Source organism: Manis pentadactyla, chromosome 4 (assembly GCF_030020395.1).
Source record: "Manis pentadactyla isolate mManPen7 chromosome 4, mManPen7.hap1, whole genome shotgun sequence".
Lineage (NCBI taxonomy): Eukaryota > Metazoa > Chordata > Mammalia > Pholidota > Manidae > Manis > Manis pentadactyla.
This window is the reverse complement of record NC_080022.1, coordinates 125,566,545-125,585,364: the sequence shown is the minus strand read 5'-3', so window position 1 is coordinate 125,585,364 and position 18,820 is coordinate 125,566,545. Positions and strand designations below refer to the sequence as shown.

Below are 18,820 nucleotides of genomic sequence, written 5' to 3'. Positions count from 1 at the left end.
AAGACTTTACTTCCATCTTTTAATTATCTTCTTGTTCCTGTCTTTGGTGAAATATTAATTATTTTTTAATCATCACTGGGATGCACTTTAAGGAGAAGCAGCTGGAATCATCCAACCTTGGTTTCATTATACAGATAGGTGTTATAATAATTAACTTAATTAGCTTGTCACTGCTTGCATAAAATATGACTGTATTTGGAGAACAGATATCGCTTTGCTGATCCAAGGTTAATTAAAAAATAGAGTGTGCAAAAGGTCGGGTTAAATGGAGGTGGAGGCACCCTGATATGGGGCCAGCGTGATGAAGGATGCTTCCACAGTGGGCGGGGACAGGACACCAGCCTCGGCGGGGGTCTGAAGCCATCCTTGGGGAGGGGCAACACCATCACAGCCAGCAGGCTGTCGCCCATCTGTGGTGTTCTTGCTCTGCAGCAGGGTCTTACTGTGAGGCCTCTGAACCTCCACAGGACAGGGGGACACTTTCTTTAAGGGGAAGAGGGTTCTTTGTCATCTCTTGAGATCTGGATTTACCTGAGTGCAAGGTGAAACCAGCAAAGAATGTTCTGGGTGGTATGCAGCTCACATTTACTAATTGTTACCTATATGCCAGGTACCGAGCTAAGGGATTTGCATTAATGACTCACTTGATCCTCATTACAATCCTATGAAGCAAATAGTATTATCCCTATTTTCGAGTTGAGGAAACTGAGGCTCAGAGAGGTTAAATGCCCTGTTCAAGGTCACATAGTTACTTAGTGTTAGAGCCCAGGTTTGAACCCAGGTAGTTTGTCTCCACAGGCTAATTCTCCATAATTGCTATTGAACGAAATATTACTCTACTCTGCTGCCCAGTCATAATGGTTAAGAAAATAAGTAGTGTTTCTTGGGAAAAAGAGACTTTATGAAACACAGACTCACATCTCCAGAAGTAAGAGGTCCTGAAATGAGAAGACTGATACTAAAGCAGACTGTTTAATCCTAATTAAAATGCTGGGGAACTGGTATGGGTTTGGAAGAATAATGTTGCTCATTCCTTGTCAATATGTGGGTGTATTTAATGTGCATAACTGTTTCTGTTTTGTTTTATAATTATGCAGCAGTCCTTGAAAGGTTGATTCGGTTTCACAATCAGTCAAGCCTTCTAACAATCCATTAGGGGGAGTAAATGTGCTCTACAGAGAAATTACGGCCTTGGAGACATTGAGATAAGAGCACATTGCGTCCTTCGAAAATGGCTCAGCAAATAAGGGTTGGGTTGTTTGGAAAATAATGGAAATCTCAAACTGAGGAAGCTAAAAATAGTGCAGGGCACTGTTGTCATAAGCCCTGAAATGTTAACTGTTCTCTTGGGAGTTTGGAAGGGAATTTCATAGTCAATGCAGTCCAGGGTGGACTATGATCGACCTCGAAGATTGGTCCACATTTCTTAGGAAATGATCAAAATCATTTGCTCTGAGTCTTTGCAGGCTCCTCGGTTTGATTTCATCGGATGGTTTACTGACTTGTTCAGTTGGAATGACTTAAACTTATTTTAAACTGAACTATTTGCTCAGAACTGCTATTATTTGGCTTTAGGCTGCTATTAATTTGCCCTATAGGGATGTGTGGTTTGGACTGGATCGTGCTGATGTGGTTTGTCATCTAGGATGCTAAATGTAGGAAAGAAGTGTGGAAAGGAGGGAAATAAGAATGTGAAGAAAATGTCTGCTAATATTATGGTGTCTGTGGAAACTGTCATATGCTGCTACTATTTGGAAAACTGTTGTCCTTTTTTTAAAACTAAAAGGGGTAAGTGGAAAGAAATAGGAGAAGACACTATAGGATTAATGTTTCAAGGGGCAAACATAGACTCCAGAAGAAGAAAAGGGGTAGAGTGCAAAAGTATAGGCAGGATATCATCCCTCACTGTGGAAATAGCAATGCCTGGGAAGATAAAAACCACAGAAGTCAACTCTCAGGGTAAGGGCAGCACAGCCCTCAGAATCAGACACCTTGAGGCTTCTTGTCCTAGTTTTTCCTTTCTTTGAGCTGATGGGAAAAGACAAATGGATGAAAATACCTTCACTGTGCAGTAGCCATGCCTGGAGGGATGCTCTCGTAAGGTGATCGGGTTAACAAAGTGGTATATCCATACGACAGAATACTACTCACCACTAAAAAGGAAAAAGCTGTCAATACACACAACATGGGTTTAAAAGGCCTTACACTGAGTGAAAGAAGCCAATCTCACAAAGTGCCATGGTAAAAAATTCCATTTACATGACATTGTAAAGAAGAAAACTACAGGGATAACAGATCAGTGGCTGCCAATGGTTAGGGTTGAGGTGAGGACTTGACTAAAAAGCAGCAACAAAAGGAGGTTTTTGGAGGTGATGTAATTATTCCATACCACTACTGTAGCATAGTTCACACAAATCATTACATAAACTCAAAGAATTGTATGCATGCTCACACACACAAGACCTCACTGTCTATTAATTTGAGAAACAAGTATTGAGAGGCATCACTGTAATTTGAATGAAATAATTTCCATATTTCTATTCTAACCCTGGATTTAAACAGCTTTCACCCAGATATATGGTTTCTTTTATGTTAAATTAGTTCCATATTATTTTGTGTCTGGGAGTTGCCCAGGGTCCACCATGAAATAATAAAGAGTTTACACAATAAATAACAAAGGAAGTTTACAAGGTTTCTTGGTTCCTTGCAGAACTGTAGATGGAGCCCCAGGATAGGAATAGAGGCAGCTGTCTGCTGGGAGGTGGGATGAATCCTAGGAGATCACTCTTCAGCAGTGAAGGTGGTTTGCTAATTCAGCTTTGTTTTTCTCAAATCCTGCCTTCTTTCTGTGAACAAAGGCCATGCAAAGGAATGGGGTAGGTATGTGTCTGTTTTTCTGGGGACTTCAGTTGCCTCAAAGTAATGAGGATTTGTTGAAAGTGTACACAAGCATAGAATTCTGGGAAAAGCCAGATGAGGAGGCTTCAAGAAGAGAGGAAACTGGTGGCTGGTTTGAGTCAATGGACATCCCCCGCTGGAGCTCGTGAGTTTTTGCTCTGTGTTCCACCACTAATTGTATAATTCAGCTGATCTCAAGTCTGGTGCTCCTGTCTCCTTACTAACTGGTTTATTTCTTCCCTTGATTCTTCATATCTTTTTATCTCATTGCTTCTGTTCACACCTAGTGGCTGCTTCCTTATAGCTGCAGCTCAGTGTCACTGTTAACTGCAAGTTTCTTGATGCACTGAATCTGACTCAGCTCATGTTTTGTGCCAAATCCACATCACACTGCTGGCCAGTTCATGAATTTGCTGTACTTAGTTCCAGTGCCTTCTCCAGGTCCTATTACAGCTAATAGGTACGTCCCCTGGCCTTTATCATGCCTCACCTTCATGGGACAGTCTCTCTAAGGAGAGACGGTAGTCTTGGAGCACCATGGTAACCCTGTCTAGTATGATGTTGCACAGTTAGCAACCATGTAAGACATAACACAATGAAATGCTACATTTTCTTGAGGAGACAATATTTTTATGTGTAGATCTATAAAAGGACTGGGAGTTTATCATACTTCTAAGCTATTAAGCTAGCATATTACTATTCATGGATGTTGGCAGAAGACATGAGACTCCTGGGTCAGAGGCAAAGGCCTTGTTATAGCACAGAAGGCAGCATGAGTTTCATGTTCATGAAAGTTCTCCATGACGCCCAGGTCTCCTGGGGCAATGCACACTAGCCTGGACGGATGCCTTTGCAAACAGTGGGTTGATTTAAAGAGGAACACTGAACTTTGGGATTCACTGTTTTTGTAGTTAGGGGTAAGCATGCCTGATCTCTAGTGAGGACACAGTACCTCATCCCTCCAGGTTGCTTGATATAAATATCACCCTGATAAAGGGGCCAGGCATAGAGTGGTCAGGATCTTGCATTCCTGGAGTACCCAGCTGGTGCGTACCCACCTTGGAGGTGGTGAATCTGTTCTTGCAGCAATACATTTCTCAACCAATGTTGAAATAACAGAGAATGTAATCAAACAATAGATAGGATAGGAGTACTGTATCTTCTACCACAAAGTATTCCTGGAGACTTCATCATTATGAATAGAAAATGAAAGACTTTCCCACTTTCTTCTCACTCGTAAGCCTGCCCATCTCCCTCTGGAACAAAAATGTTTTGGCTAACTATAGGACTCCAATTACCTGTTGTGGTCATACGGGGACATACTGTCAAAAGCCAAAACGTCCTAGGAGAAGGCTTTATTCTTTCTGGCTTCATGCAGAGGACAAGAGGTGGGCAATGGTTCATTGCAATAATCCAGTGACAGCTGACAATAATCCAAGACATACATTATACACACCTCCGAGTAGGTAGGTCCCATTTTAATCCTGGGTCTCAGCCTTGATTTTCCCATGGTGATAGGCAAATGCCCCCCCTCAACAGGCACCTGAAAAATGACTCCTGTCTAGAAAGCTACTTCCTTCTTCATCTATGATCCAACCCCCAGTCCTTCTCATTGAGGTGGTTATTGGTCTTTTATGGAATCGATGTGGTGACTCAAGATACACAGATCTTCTCCCTATACTGAAGTCTGGTCATTTTCCTAGGGGTGTCTGCACAGGCACGTGTAAAAACTGGACTGTTGAGAAGAGCCTCTCTTTGTTGAGCATGTACTGAATACTACATAGAGTACTAAATGTCATTTCCTTTGCACAGCAACTCTATGAGGGCAATCATTATATTGTCCACATTGTTTAGCTAAGGGAACTGATACTCACAGAGGCTGACATTTCCCAAGGTCATACAATTAGTAAGCAGTGAAGTAAAATTTTGAACCCAGTGCCAGAGGCTGACCTACTCCTCACTATGCCCCTGGTTTGTTCTTGGACGTGAAAGTGGGTATCTGCTGCTGGCTGGCTGGAGCAGCTGTGTGTGTTTAGAGTCAGATAGGCTAGGATTGAGCCACCTAAGCACAGTGTACCAACCTGCATGATTGCGTGGCCTAGGGAACCAGGAAACTGACAAAGGCCCTTGCTAGTTCACAGGGCTACTATGATATTCAGATGTACATGAGAGCACTTCATGAACTATAAAGCTGTCCACAGATATAAAGGATTAATGCTATTATTTGCTCTCAAATGTCCAAAAATACAGACCCTGGCTTCAGTGGGGCTCTGCCACCTCTGACAGCACCATTTACTTTCTGGGGGCCACACTAAATTTCTTTAGAAGTGTCAGTTCCGATTGATGGGCAATGACTGTCCTGTGCAGAGAAGGATGCTGAGGTCTCAGTGGGCTTAGCAGAGAAGAGTTTGAGGCTGAGAAATGGAATAGTTTGGGGAAAGGAGCGACGTGATATTCATGCCTGGTTTTCTCTGCTAGTCTTGGGGTGACGTGGACAAAAAAGAGGACAGAAGTATTCTGTGATGTCCCCCAAATGTTCTGGAGGTGCCCCAGGTATAGGCATCTGGCAGATCTACTCTGGGTATTGGAAGAGTTCTTAAGTACATTGAACTACCCATGGTGGGGAAATTCTCCCTCCCACAGCTTGGATACCAGCAGCTTGGATAAGTATTAATCCTGGAGGCTCGCCTGGGCCTGTCTCCTGGGATGGAAAACTGGGCTGGGAGCCATAATGAGAAGCAATTCTGCCCTGATTGGGGCACACGATGTGAAGAAAAACTCTGACAGTGGATGAGATAAGGAGTGCTGAATGGACGCGTGCTCGGCCGATCCCATGACATGTAACATGGCTTGTATTAAAACCAGGCCCCTGGCCCCATCATTCACACAAGTTTTGCTAACTCCCTGCCCATCAGTTAAGAAAACTGTTAGGAGAGTAACATTGACCAAAGCCCAGGGCTGTGACTCTGGGGAAGTGACCCTTGGCATGCTGGGATTTGGGGAAGTGACGTCTGGAATGATCCTTGGGAAAAAAACAGGCTTCAATTAAATACAACTCAGTCTGGGTGGCCAGGCAAACCCATCAGGGATCTATGTGAGAAGCCCTAAGTTTTCACCACTCTCTCCACACAGAAAAGTGTTTTCAAAGCAGTTCATAGCACTTTGTACTCCTATTTGTAAAATAATTGCACCTCTTTGACCCCATATTAAAACAAATCTAAATATATTTAAACAAATAAAGCACCCAGAGTCCCACTTCCCCAGGGGTAGCCATTGTTTACATTTTCTAATACATATTTCCAATATTATTACTACACAAATATGTAGATAAAAATAGGAGAAAACTATTGGTCTGCATGGTCCATTTTGGCAACCAATAGCCACATGTATTTTTTTTTTTTTCTGAAGTGGTAGGTAGATGTAAGATAAAGGTAGAAAACTTAGTTTAGTGTTGTAAGAGAGCAAATGTAGATGATCAGGTGTGTGCCTGTAGACTCTGTGTTAATCCAAGGTAGACAAGGGCAATAAAACATCCACGTATGCAGAAGATTTCTCTCAGAACAGGGGGGGTGAGGTTCTAAGCCTCACCTCTGTTGATCCCCAATTTCTCACCTGATGACCCCCCTGCGACTGTGCCTGTCTTAGGTTGTTCCTCCCTTGAGGAATCTTACCCGTCTCTGGCTAACCAGTCATCTTCCGGGACCATACAGGGAAATGTGAAGTTGGTAAGTGAGAGGGAAGCCTTATTGTTTGAAAAGGTTAGCTTTTTACTTCTTTGCATATTTATGCCCTGTGGCTTCTATGCCCAGCATTTGTCTTGAGGTATCTTTACCACTTGGAAGAATTATGATACTCGGTAAATTTGATATGAAGCACGAATTCTATTTAAGGGTTGTAATTAGGAAGGAAGAAGAAAAGCTATAGAAGTAGCAGGCAGAAGAAAACATGGGAAGATTGATTATTTCTTTGACATATCTTCTTGTAGAGTAACTTAAGCATGTATAGGTTTTAAACTATGAATTAAATTGCACACACACATTAACATAATAGGAATACAGTTACATAACCAAAGTAGATCTATAATTGCCAGCCATCTCCAGTGAAACCAAGAAAACCAGTTAGGCACCCTAGGCATTTGTGAAAATTTGTCTATGATATGATGGATATTGTCCAACTGTACTTGAACAGTCTGAGGAAATCAGATAAATTAAAACAGCCCATTCCTGGGAACTGTTCACATCCCATATGTTCTTTTAACAGTAGATAGTCTGTAGTTGTAAGATTTTGGAGTCCTACAACTTGCACTTCTCCTAATTCTTGGTTGAGTTCCAACAGTGTAGATCCAATCAAATTTGTTGTTTTACTGTATGCACAGGCCAGCTTATATATCTTCTTCTTCATTCCAATGGCAAGTCCAGGAACCAGTGGGATGAATGCAGCTACAACTGCAGCATCGCCTGGATGTTTGTTGAGGTTTTTTGATGATCATCTTCTGGTATGACTCTTCCAGAGAGTGCTGTTGTTGGAAGTTCTTCTTCATATCATATCTTAGTTCATTTTCTGGGTAGCACAATTAGGCTTTGATCCTCTGTATAAATACAAACAGACCCGTTGCCCACACTTTGATCTGCCCTTTATACCATTGTGTAGAACTCATTGGAGGTCACCACACAGGAACTGCTTTTTTTTTTTTTAAGAGAAAAGAATATTATCAGAAAAGTGTAACTCCATAGCCGATCATCTGACACCCTTTAAGTGATCAAAGTTAAGGATATTTAAAGCATGCATTAATCGTTGATTTATAGTTAGTTTTATCCTATCAGGGAGTAATCCCCGTTTTCTTTCTTTCTTTTTTTTAATCTTTAATCTACACTTACATGAAGAATATTATGTTTACTAGGCTCTCCCCTATACCAGGTCCCCGCTCTAAACCCCTTTACAGTCACTGTCCATCAGCATAGCTAAATGTTGTAGAATCACTACTTGTCTTCTCTGTGTTGTACAGCCCTCCCCTTTCTCCCACCCCCCCATGCATGCTGATCTTAATACCCCCCTTCTTCTTCCCCCCCTTATTCCTCCCTACCCACCCATCCTCCACAGTCCCTTTCCTTTTGGTACCTGTTAGTCCATTCTTGGGTTCTGTGATTCCGCTGCTGTTTTGTTCCTTCAGTTTTTCCTTTGTTCTTATACTCCACAGATGAGTGAAATCACTTGGTAATTCTCTTTCTCTTCTTGGCTTATTTCACTGAGCATAATACCCTCCACCTCCATCCATGTTGCGGCAAATGATAGGATTTGCCCTCTTCTTATGGCTGAGTAGTATTTCATTGTATATATGTACCACATCTTCTTTATCCATTCATCTCCCGATGGACATTTAGGTTGCTTCCAATTCCTGGCTATTGTAAATAGTGCTGCGATAAACATAGGGGTGCATTGGTCTTTCTCAAACTTGATTGCTATGGTCTTAGGGTAAATTCCTAGGAGCGCAATACATGGGTCAAATGGTAAGTCTGTTTTGAGCATTTTGATGAACCTCCATACTGCTTTCCACAATGGTTGAACTAATTTACATTCCCACCAGCAGTGTAGGAGGGTTCCCCTTTCTCCACAGCCTCGCCAACATTTGTTGCTGTTTGTCTTTTGGATGGCAGCCATCCTTACTGGTGTGAGGTGATACCTCATTGTAGTTTTAATTTGCATTTCTCTGATAATTAGTGATGTGGAGCATCTTTTAATGTGTCTGTTGGCCATCTGTATTTCTTTTTTGGAGAACTGTCTGTTCAGTTCCTCTGCCCATTTTTTAATTGGATTATTTGCTTTTTGTTTGTTGAGGTGTGTGAGCTCTTTATATATTTTGGACGTCAAGCCTTTACGGATCTGTCATTTACAAATATATTCTCCCATATCCTTTTTGTTCTATTGATGGTGTCTTTTGCTGTACAGAAGCTTTTCAGCTTAATATAGTCCCACTTGTTCATTTTTGCTGTTGTTTTCCTTGCCCGGGGAGATATGTTCAAGAAGAGTTCGCTCATGTTTATGTCAAAGAGGTTTTTGCCTATGTTTTTTTCCATGAGTTTAATGGTTTCATGGCTTACATTCAGGTCTTTGATCCATTTTGAATTTACTTTTGTATATGGGGTTAGACAATGGTCCAGTTTCATTCTCCTACATGTAGCTGTCCAGTTTTGCCAGCACCATCTGTTGAAGAGACTGTCATTTCGCCTTTGTATGTCCATGGCTCCTTTATCAAATATTAATTCGCCATATACATTTGGGTTAATGTCTGGAGTCTCTAGTGTGTTCCACTGGTCTGTGGCTCTATTCTTGTGCCAGTACCAAATTGTCTTGATTACTATGGCTTTATAGTAGAGCTTGAAATTGGGGAGTGAGATCCCCCCTACTTTATTCTTCTTTCTCAGGATTGCTTTGGCTATTCGGGATCTTTGGTGTTTCCATATGAATTTTTGAATTATTTGTTCCAGTTCATTGAAGAATGTTGCTGGTAATTTGATAGGGATTGCATCAAATCTGTATATTGCTTTGGGCAGGATGGCCATTTTGATGATACTAATTCTTCTTAGCCACGAGCATGGGATGAGTTTCCATGTTCGTTGATCCATTGGTTATTTAGGAGCATGTTGTTGAGCCTCCATGTGTTTGTGAGCCTTTTTGTTTTCTTTGTAGAATTTATTTCTAGTTTTATACCTTTGTGGTCTGAAAAGTTGGTTGGAAGAATTTCAGTATTTTGGATTTTGCTGAGGCTCTTTTTGTGGGCTAGTATGTGGTCTATTCTGGAGAATGTTCCATGTGCACTTGAGAAGAATGTATATCCTGTTGCTTTTGGATGTAGAGTTCTATAGATGTCTATTAGGTCCATCTGCTCTACTGTGTTGTTCAGTGCTTCCATGTCCTTACTTATTTTCTGCCCGGTGGATCTATCCTTTGGTGTGAGTGGTGTGTTGAAGTCTCCTAGAATGAATGCATTGCAGTCTATTTCCCCCTTTAGTTCTGTTAGTATTTGTTTCACATATGCTGGTGCTCCTGTGTTGGGTGCATATATATTTAGAATGGTTGTATCCTCTTGTTGGACTGAGCCCTTTATCATTATGTAGTGTCCTTCTTTATCTCTTGTTACTTTCTTTGTTTTGAAGTCTATTTTGTCTGATATTAGTACTGCAACCCCTGCTTTTTCTCGCTGTTGTTTGCTTGAAATATGTTTTTCCATCCCTTGACTTTTAGTCTGTACATGTCTTTGGGTTTGAGGTGAGTTTATTGTAAGCAGCATATAGATAGGTCTTGCTTTTTTATCCATTCTATTACTCTGTGTCTTTTGATTGGTGCATTCAGTCCATTTACATTTAGGGTGACTATTGAAAGATATGTACTTATTGCCATTGCAGGCTTTAAATTCGTGGTTACCAAAGGTTCAAGGTTAGCCTCTTTAGTATCTTACTGCCTAACTTAGCTTGCTTATTGAGCTGTTATATACACTGTCTGGAGATTCTTTTCTTCTGTCCCTTCTTATTCCTCCTCCTCCATTCTTCATATGTTGGGTGTTTTGTGCTGTGCTCTTTCTAGGAGTGCTCCCATCTAGAGTAGTCCCTGTAAGATGTCCTGTAGAGGTGGTTAGTGGGAAGCAAATTCCCTCAGCTTTTGTTTGTCTGGGAATTGTTTAATCCCACTATCATATTTAAATGATAGTCATGCTGGATACAGTATCCTTGGTTCAAGGCCCTTCTGTTTCATTGTATTAAATATATCATGCCATTCTCTTCTGGCCTGTAGGGTTTCTGTCGAGAAGTCTGATGTTAGCCTGATGGGTTTTCCTTTATAGCTGAGCTTTTTCTCTCTAGCTGCCTTTAAAACTCTTTCCTTGTCCTTGATCTTTGCCATTTTAATTATTATGTGTCTTGGTGTTGTCCTCCTTGGATCCTTTCTGTTGGGGATTCTTTGTATTTCCGTGGTCTTTTCGATTATTTCCTCCCCCAGTTTGTGGAATTTTTCAGCAATTATTTCTTCCAAGATAGTTTCCATCCCTTTTCCTCTCTCTTCTTCTTCTGGTACCCCTATAATACGGATATTGTTCCTTTTGGATTGGTCACACAGTTCTCTTAATATTGTTTCATTCCTGGAGATCCTTTTATCTCTCTCTATGTCAGCTTCTATGCGTTCCTGTTCTCTGGTTTCAATTCCATCAATGGCCTCTTGCATCCTATCCATTCTGCTTATAAACCCTTCCAGAGTTTGTTTCATTTCTGCGATCTCCTTTCTGGTATCTGTGATCTCCCTCCGGACTTCATCCTATTTCTCTTGCGTATTTCTCTGCATCTCTGTCAGCATGTTTATGATTCTTATTTTGAATTCTTTGTCAGAAAGACTGGTTAGGTCTCTCTCCTTCTGTGGTGTTATCTGTGTGATCTTCGTCTGCCTGTAATTTTGTCTTTTCATGGTGATAGGAATAGTTTGCAGAGCTGGGACGAGTGACGGCTGGAAGAACTTCCCTTCTTGTTGGTTTGTGGCCCTCCTCTCCTGGGAGAATGGCGACCTCTAGTGGCTTGTGCTGGGCAGCTGCGCGCAGACAGGGTTTCTGCTTCCTGCCGGGCTGCTATGGAGTTAATCTCCGCTGTTGCTGTGGGCGTGGACTGGCTCCTTCCGCTGCTCCAAAGTGGTGGAGTTGCGTTGGAGGGGGAACAGCTGGGAGGCTATTTATCTCCGTAAGGGGCCTCCGTGCTCCCTGCAGCCCAGGGGATTAGGGTGCCCAGAGATCCCCAGATTCCCTACCTCTGGATTAAGTGTCCCACCCTGCCCCTTTAAGACTTCCAAAAAGCACCCACCAAAACAAAATGACCACACACACACACAGAAAAAATTTTTTTTAATTTAAAAAAAAAAAAAGAAAAATGGCCTCTCGTTTTTCTTTACTCTCCGGCGCCAGCCTCAGGCATCTGCTCACTGGTCTTGCTGCCCTGTTTCCCTAGTATTGGGGTCTGTATTCCGTTAAGACTTTCAAAAAGCAAAAAAAATAAAAAATAAAAATGACCGCTCGCTTTTCTTATGTCCTCCGGCGCCAGGCCTCCGGTACCTGCTCACCATTCTTGCTGCCCTGTTTTCCTAGTATCCAGGGCCCTGCGCATGCACTGTGTCTGCGCTCCGGTCCAGATGGCTGGGGCTGGGTGTTCGGCAGTCCTGGGCTCCGTCTCCCTCCCGCTCTGCCTATTCTTCTCCCGCCGGGAGCTGGGGGGAGGGGCGCTTAGGTCCCGCGGGGCCGGGGCTTGTATCTTACCCCCTTCGCGAGGCGCTGGGTTCTCTCAGGTGCGGATGTGGTCTGGATGTTGTCCTGTGTCCTCTGGTCTTCATTCTAGTAAGAGTTGTCTTTGTTATATTTTCATAGATATATGTGGTTTTGGGAGGAGATTTCTGCTGCTCTACTCACGCCGCCATCTTGGCTCCCTCCGCCCCACATGTTTTTTATTAGAAATAATTAAAGTAAATAAAAATAAAAACTAATTTTCTCAGTTATAGTAGCCACATTTTAAGCACACAAAAGCTGTATGTGGCTATTAGGCAGTGCAGATACAGACATGTCTATTGACACAGAAATCTCTACTGGACAACCTGGTAATAGAAATGGTCCAATAATCTTTTCTCAACAATGGTGAAGAGCTATGTCATAAAATACAACTGTACAGTACCCTTTTTAATGACTGCATAGTACTCCATCATGTACATGTACAATGAGTTTTTAAAAACATTTTTTAAAGGTCAAAATTCACATGATTTCTTGTTTTTCACCACTATAAAAATGACTCAAGATACTTTCTAAAAGCTGAATGCTTATTTGCATGTTTGGTTGCTTCCTATAACTTCCAGAACAGCTTGCCCAGTTTTTAGGTCTTTTTCATACAAATTCACTTCCAGAAAGATTGAATCAATTTACATTTCTCACAAGGAGGGTATAAGAGTGCCTCTTACTCTAATCTAATCAACAGTTTAGAAAATTATTGCCCCTTTGACAGCTGAAGCCGCAGTATCTCAAAGATGTTTTGCTTTGTAATTCTTGGATTTCTGCTAGAGATTATTTGGGTTTATAGCCACTTGCATTTATTTTGTGTCTTGCTTTTGCTGAGCTTTAAATTGAAATGTTTATCCCTTTGTAATTGACTCATATAAGATCTTTATATGTGGAGGAATTGGACTTCTGCCACGGAACTTACAAAGGCCTGTTTTGTTTTGTTTCATCATTAGCTTCTCAGTCTTTTTCCTTTTTCTTGAAAACATTATAAAATTGTATTTAGCCAAATTTCTCAGTCTTTTCCTTTTAGAGTTCTGCCTTTGATAAGACACTTGAGTTCTACCCTATTAAACATTATGTATAAATGCTTACTATGTTTTATAGTTTACTTTTTAAAAAACACCTAAAACTTTAGTACATCTGGAATTTATCTAGGGTATGGTGTGAGTTTGGTATTTACATTAACTTTCTCAATGGTTAGCCAGTTTTCCTCAAATCATTTGTTGAGTTATTTATTTTTTAACTGATTTTGAATTTCATCTCTATCCAGTATTACATTTATATATATTCTTGGGTCTGCCCTTAATTACACTTCGTGTTCTATTTTATCACTCTTTCTTTCTAATTTGGTACAAATAACATACTGCTTTAACTTTGTACTGTATATTACTATCTGTGTTAATATTTGTGTGGTAAGTCCATCTTGTGACTTTTCTTTTCCAAAATATTTTTGGTTTTCCAGTGTGTATGTCCTCCCATATGAATGTGAAAACCATTTTGTGAAATTTCAGAAAACAGTCCTGTCAGTTTTTATTGGCATTGTTAACATAAAACTAAATTTGTGAAAAATGGGTATTTTTGTCAATATTAAATCTTCTTTTGCAGGCCTATGGTTTAACTTTTAATTTACTCTCATTCTGGTATGTCTCTTAGTAAAGTCTTCAGTTGGTTTCTTCATATAGGCCCTGAATGTTACTTATGAATTTCACTCCCACTTTGCCCAAAACCTGGCTTTTATCATCAAGACATATGTGGTCCGGCTTCTGGGGAGGGGTGGGTGACTGGTCTGGGGACCACGCCGAAAAGTAAATGCCTTGGACTGGGGTACATGATGTGATATTTTTCATTTCTAAATTTCTTGTTGTGAATGAGATCTTGAAGCACCATCATATTTTGAACATCTTTTTAGGGATCTATGGACAGGTATAAAATTTGAATATCTGTTTTTTAATTAGCTTTAATACTTTTATATTTTTTTATTTGCTGGAATCATTTTTAGGTGGGATATCTTGGGCTTTGCAAAGACATCATCATATTATTTGCAAGAAATGTTTGTTAATATTTAAATTTTTCACTTTTCTTCTTCTCCCAGATCAGTGTAGTACAGTGCTAAAAAGGCATAGCTGTTTCAGAGAGACCCGGGGTCAATTCCAACTGCTAAACCAAACATTCAGAGATTTACCCAATTTCTGAGGCTCAGTTTCCTCAGTTGTAAAAAGGGATGATGCTACCTTCTTTACAGGGATCTTCTGAGAGTTAAGTGAAATGTTGCCTGGAGAGCTCATGGCCTGGTACTTGGTACACACGCCTTCAGTTAGTTGCTTGTCTGATTGCAGTTGGCTGGGATTCCCCAGTTCTTAAATATTTACCATAATGGTGGACATCAGGTTTTAGGGTAATAAATTCATTGCTAAACAGGAATACCAGGCACCAGTGATGATGACGATGAGATGGTATTGATGACGATGACTAACGTTTACTAAGCATTTGTGCCCCATCCAGCACACACGCCATAAACACAGTTGCAGGAAATTACTCTAACATCTTGCAAATGAGCTCCTACTCATATTGCTTTTATTCACTCGTTCCAACATTGATTAATTCAGTTAATAATCATTTGTTAGGCATTCATGGAAGCTCTCACTTAATATGTCTGAATTCTTACTATAGTCATTTTGGACATGGTGTTACTTCCATGATGAAGAGGGAAGAAACAGATAGACAATGGAAGACAATTGCATTTATGCATCATGTATAAACCACCTGTAGAACCACATGCATGTATATATCTCAGTGCTGTCCATCACCATGCTCTTCTCACATCTGTTGCGTGTGGGCTATCTCCTTACTGGAAGCAAAGAATGCGGTGTGGGGTTGGTAATGGACTAAGAAATGGGGCTGGCCTTCCTCTGATAGAAGGTCATTCATCCAACCATCATTTCCTGGTGCAGTAAGAAAAGATGAATGAGATGAGAATCTTGCCCTTAAGGCATTCATAATTGAGAAAATCACAGTGTAAGGAGCCATCTACCAGGGGAACATGCAAACATGGGGCCAGAGAGAGGGAGGCCATTGTGCAGGGAGGTGGGGGGCTTGTGGCTTATTGTTGGTTGCGGGGGAGGAGTTGAGGCTGTAGCGGGGGTGGAGTCAGGGCTGGGTGAGGAGTAAGACCAGGTGGGTTGGAGAGAAAAGGCATGCAGATGGTGGGAACAGCTAATGCGAAGGCACAGAGGCACTCCGGTGCTGCGGCTTAACTTGCCAAGTGAACAACTTGTTCTACAGTAATGGTAGAACTGCAAGTAGGTGGGCTTTTTGATTAAACTCAATTGGAAGCAGCCTGGCTTACAAATTAGAGCTTATGTTGGATGGTTTAATGAGGTCAGCAGAGAAAAGGGAAGCAGTTGTGCCTTGTTAATATCCACAGTCACGATATTTACTGGGGCAAAATTAAAATAGATATAGTTTCACTGGGAAAAGATTGGGGACAAAACGAGGAACTGAGAGAATCTACTGCTTTCAGATAGAAACAAAGGAGATTTTAATTTCCATTGAACAAAGCTCTGTCTGTCCATCTGTCTCTTTCCATCCTTGTCTTCCCCTCCTCCCAGACCCTCACCCAGCAGCAGGTTTCTAGGTTGGGTGGATTCCTTATAACCCTGATGAGGAATATTAGCTGGGCATATAGAAACTTACTTAACTTTCACCCTAAGATCTTGCACGAATGGTGTACACAGGAAGGATGTATTCCTGTGGCCTCTATCATTTGCTGGTGATCCCAGAATTGGGGGACCAATTCATCTGTCCTGCAGAGCCAGCTTCTCCTTCCTGCCTCCTCAGGTATTTGGGTTTGGCAGGCTATTCATGGGTGGAACCCACAGACACAAGGAAGTGATTTTATGGTCTTTCTTCTGGGCTCATGTACAATTTTTAAAAATTCCTTTTGATCCTCCAAGATCCCAGCAGCCAACTCTGGTTAACATCACTGTGAAGGTAGCTGTGCCCAGAGCTGTCCTGGGAGCTGGGGCCTCTCATGTGCCAAGCTGCAGGCAGTTCTGTCTCCTGGCCTGGAACTGGAGGCATCTTGAGAAGATTCAAGCAAACAGAAGGGGTGAGGTGGGTCATTACCATGTGATTTTGATCAGTGTTTACATCTGTGCAAAGCATTTTGTAAAGTAAAATGTAAAAATACCAATACATCTCTTAAAAATTCCATTGCCATCATCCCCCCGCCCACTGCCCCAGATGAATAGCTTAATCCTCAGTTCTTACACACAAAATTCCTGATTCAGAGCCTAGGAAGAGCTTAAGATTGATCCTGCTCTGAAACTTTAGCCTGTTCTCCTGAAATTCCTAGAGGTGTTTGGAACTACAACCTGGGCACACTGAGGGATTGTGGGATGGGTGGAAAATAGAAAACTGGCAGGGAGACAAGCAGCCCAGATTTTCAAAAGGGACCGCTTCAAACAGTAACCAGACCTGTGGGCAAAGAGCGACCATCACCTAAATATGTGCGGGGTCAGGCTGTTATCCCGAGAGCCCCTCCTGCTGCTTTTGATCAGACCTGCCAAGCAGGCATTTGATGACACTGTGATCACTTACAGATAGAAATGACCTACGTGCAGGTAAAATACAATAACTTACAGACAAAACTGTATTTCTTCTGGGTGTGATTCCAGACTGGCTCCAGTCCCCTTTTGGATGGGATTATTAGACTGGCTCTATCAAGGAAGTAGTGCAATCCTCTTGTTACCTTTGTCTTTTTTTCAACATTTGCATTTATCTATTTATCTTCTTGCCACCACCCCCCCATCCTATTTTGAGGTATAACTGACATATAACACCAGATAAGTTTAAAGTGTACAACATAATGATTTGATAGAGGTGTATATTGTGAAATGATCTTCCCCAAATGTCTACTTAACATCAACCGTTGTACATAGTTCCCAGTGTTTTTCCTTACCATGAGAACTTTTAAGATCCCCTCTCTTAGCAACTTGCAAACACACAATACAGTTTTGTTAACTGTGATCATGTTGTACCTCACATTCCTAGAACTTACTTGTCTTTTAACTGATGTTTGTACCTCTTGACCCTTAAGCCAGGGCTCCCCCAACCCATTTCCAAGTGTATCTTAGATGGCATCTTGCTAACTGATTCGTTGAGTTTGAGTAAGGCATTTGAGCTATACACACAAAGTCTCTCCATGTAGATAGAAAATTATAAAGTGGATGACAGTATACTTAGGAAGACTTGTACCTTAGTGAATGTCTGGGTCCAAAAGATGAAGAGCAAAGATGAGCAGCAAGCTGGGAGATTGTCTCTCCTGGTGAGCCACGGAGATTGGCCTTGTAGGCATCTTCACTGATGCTAAGTTTGAAGGCAGATTCTAGGTTCATTATATTTGTGGATAACACTGTGGAAGCAATAAATAATGGCACTGAGCCTATCGAATGGGCTCAGACCATAGATCAGGTGGCTGTGGCCAGGAGCAGTGGATGCTGGCCATCTGTTTTCTTCTTGCTCTCCCTCCCCAGCCCACCCCCTTTCTCTCATTCATCTTGATGGCATGTAAAAGGCTTTAAACCCCACACAGGGCTATTGAGAGATTAAGTGAGATGCAGGGAAGTGGGTGAGGTCAGAGCATGCCCTCGTTCTTTAGTCTAGGGGCAGGGTTTCAAGGATGTCTGAGATCACAGCCTCTAAGCCACACTAGTAGGGGCAGAACACAGACCCTAGCTCCTTCTTGCATGTTATGCTGACGTTCCCTAGACATATTTTTTGGGAGTGACCATGTCTGCCTTTCTGAACACCAGTGTTCGGTGCAATAAAATGGTGGTTACAGAGCGCTGCACGTGTTTGGTGTGTTCTTTTAATCAGGCAACTGCTGCTAGCATGTGCTTCTGCTGAACACTTCAGAAAGGCCACCAGAGCTAAAAATAAACAGGATGTAAAATGCATTCAGGCCGCAAGATCGAGAACCAGCACTTTAGATGGGCTACCACATATGCTAAAGACTAAAATTTTAGAGCTAAAAGGGATTATGAAAAGTCGCATGGTCTAACTCCCCACTTGAACTTGGAGAACACTGAGCAGAGAGAGGTCGGCTGACGTGCCCAAGATCACCCAGTTAGTGATTGGCAGGTTGGTTTATGGATACCTGGTTCAGCGTTCCTTCTGCTCTATTACAGAGTTCTCATGCTAATAATGCAAAGATAATAATAATAATAGCAATGACCTACACTTGTATAGTTCCTCGCAGTTTAAAAATCTTGGCTGGTTTAACAGAGTAAAGAAGAGAAACAATGGTGCCTTGTTAATGTTCATAGTCTTGATATTTACTGGAGCAAAACAAAATAAAGCAAGTAAATACAGTGTTCGCTGGGAGACGACTGGGCACAAAATGAGGAACTGAGAGAATCTACTGCTTCTAAAAACAGGAAATATTAGCTTTCTTTGATCTGCTCAGTCTCTTCATTTTTCTTCTCATCCTCTCCTACAGCCCCACACTCAGCAGGAGGTTTCTGGGCTGGGTGGATGTCTTACAACATTGGGGAGGATATTAAATTTTATATTAAAAAGAGGTAAGACAACTATCATCCCTATAATACAGGTGAGCCACTGGAGGCA

General features: G+C 41.6%; 1 long non-coding RNA gene across 2 annotated transcripts in view; it reads right to left on the bottom strand.

Annotated features, from left to right (window-relative positions):
- LOC130683434 (uncharacterized) overlaps positions 1 to 18,820 on the bottom strand; it is a 428,515-nt gene that overhangs the window by 198,982 nt on the left and 210,713 nt on the right. The window contains exon 1 of one of the 2 annotated variants that reach the window (XR_008997153.1): positions 7,902 to 8,088. The exons of the other annotated variant lie outside the window; for it this stretch is intronic. This is a non-coding gene — a long non-coding RNA (uncharacterized LOC130683434). Of the gene's footprint in view, positions 1 to 7,901; positions 8,089 to 18,820 lie in introns of those variants that run through there. 2 annotated transcript variants of the gene reach the window in all.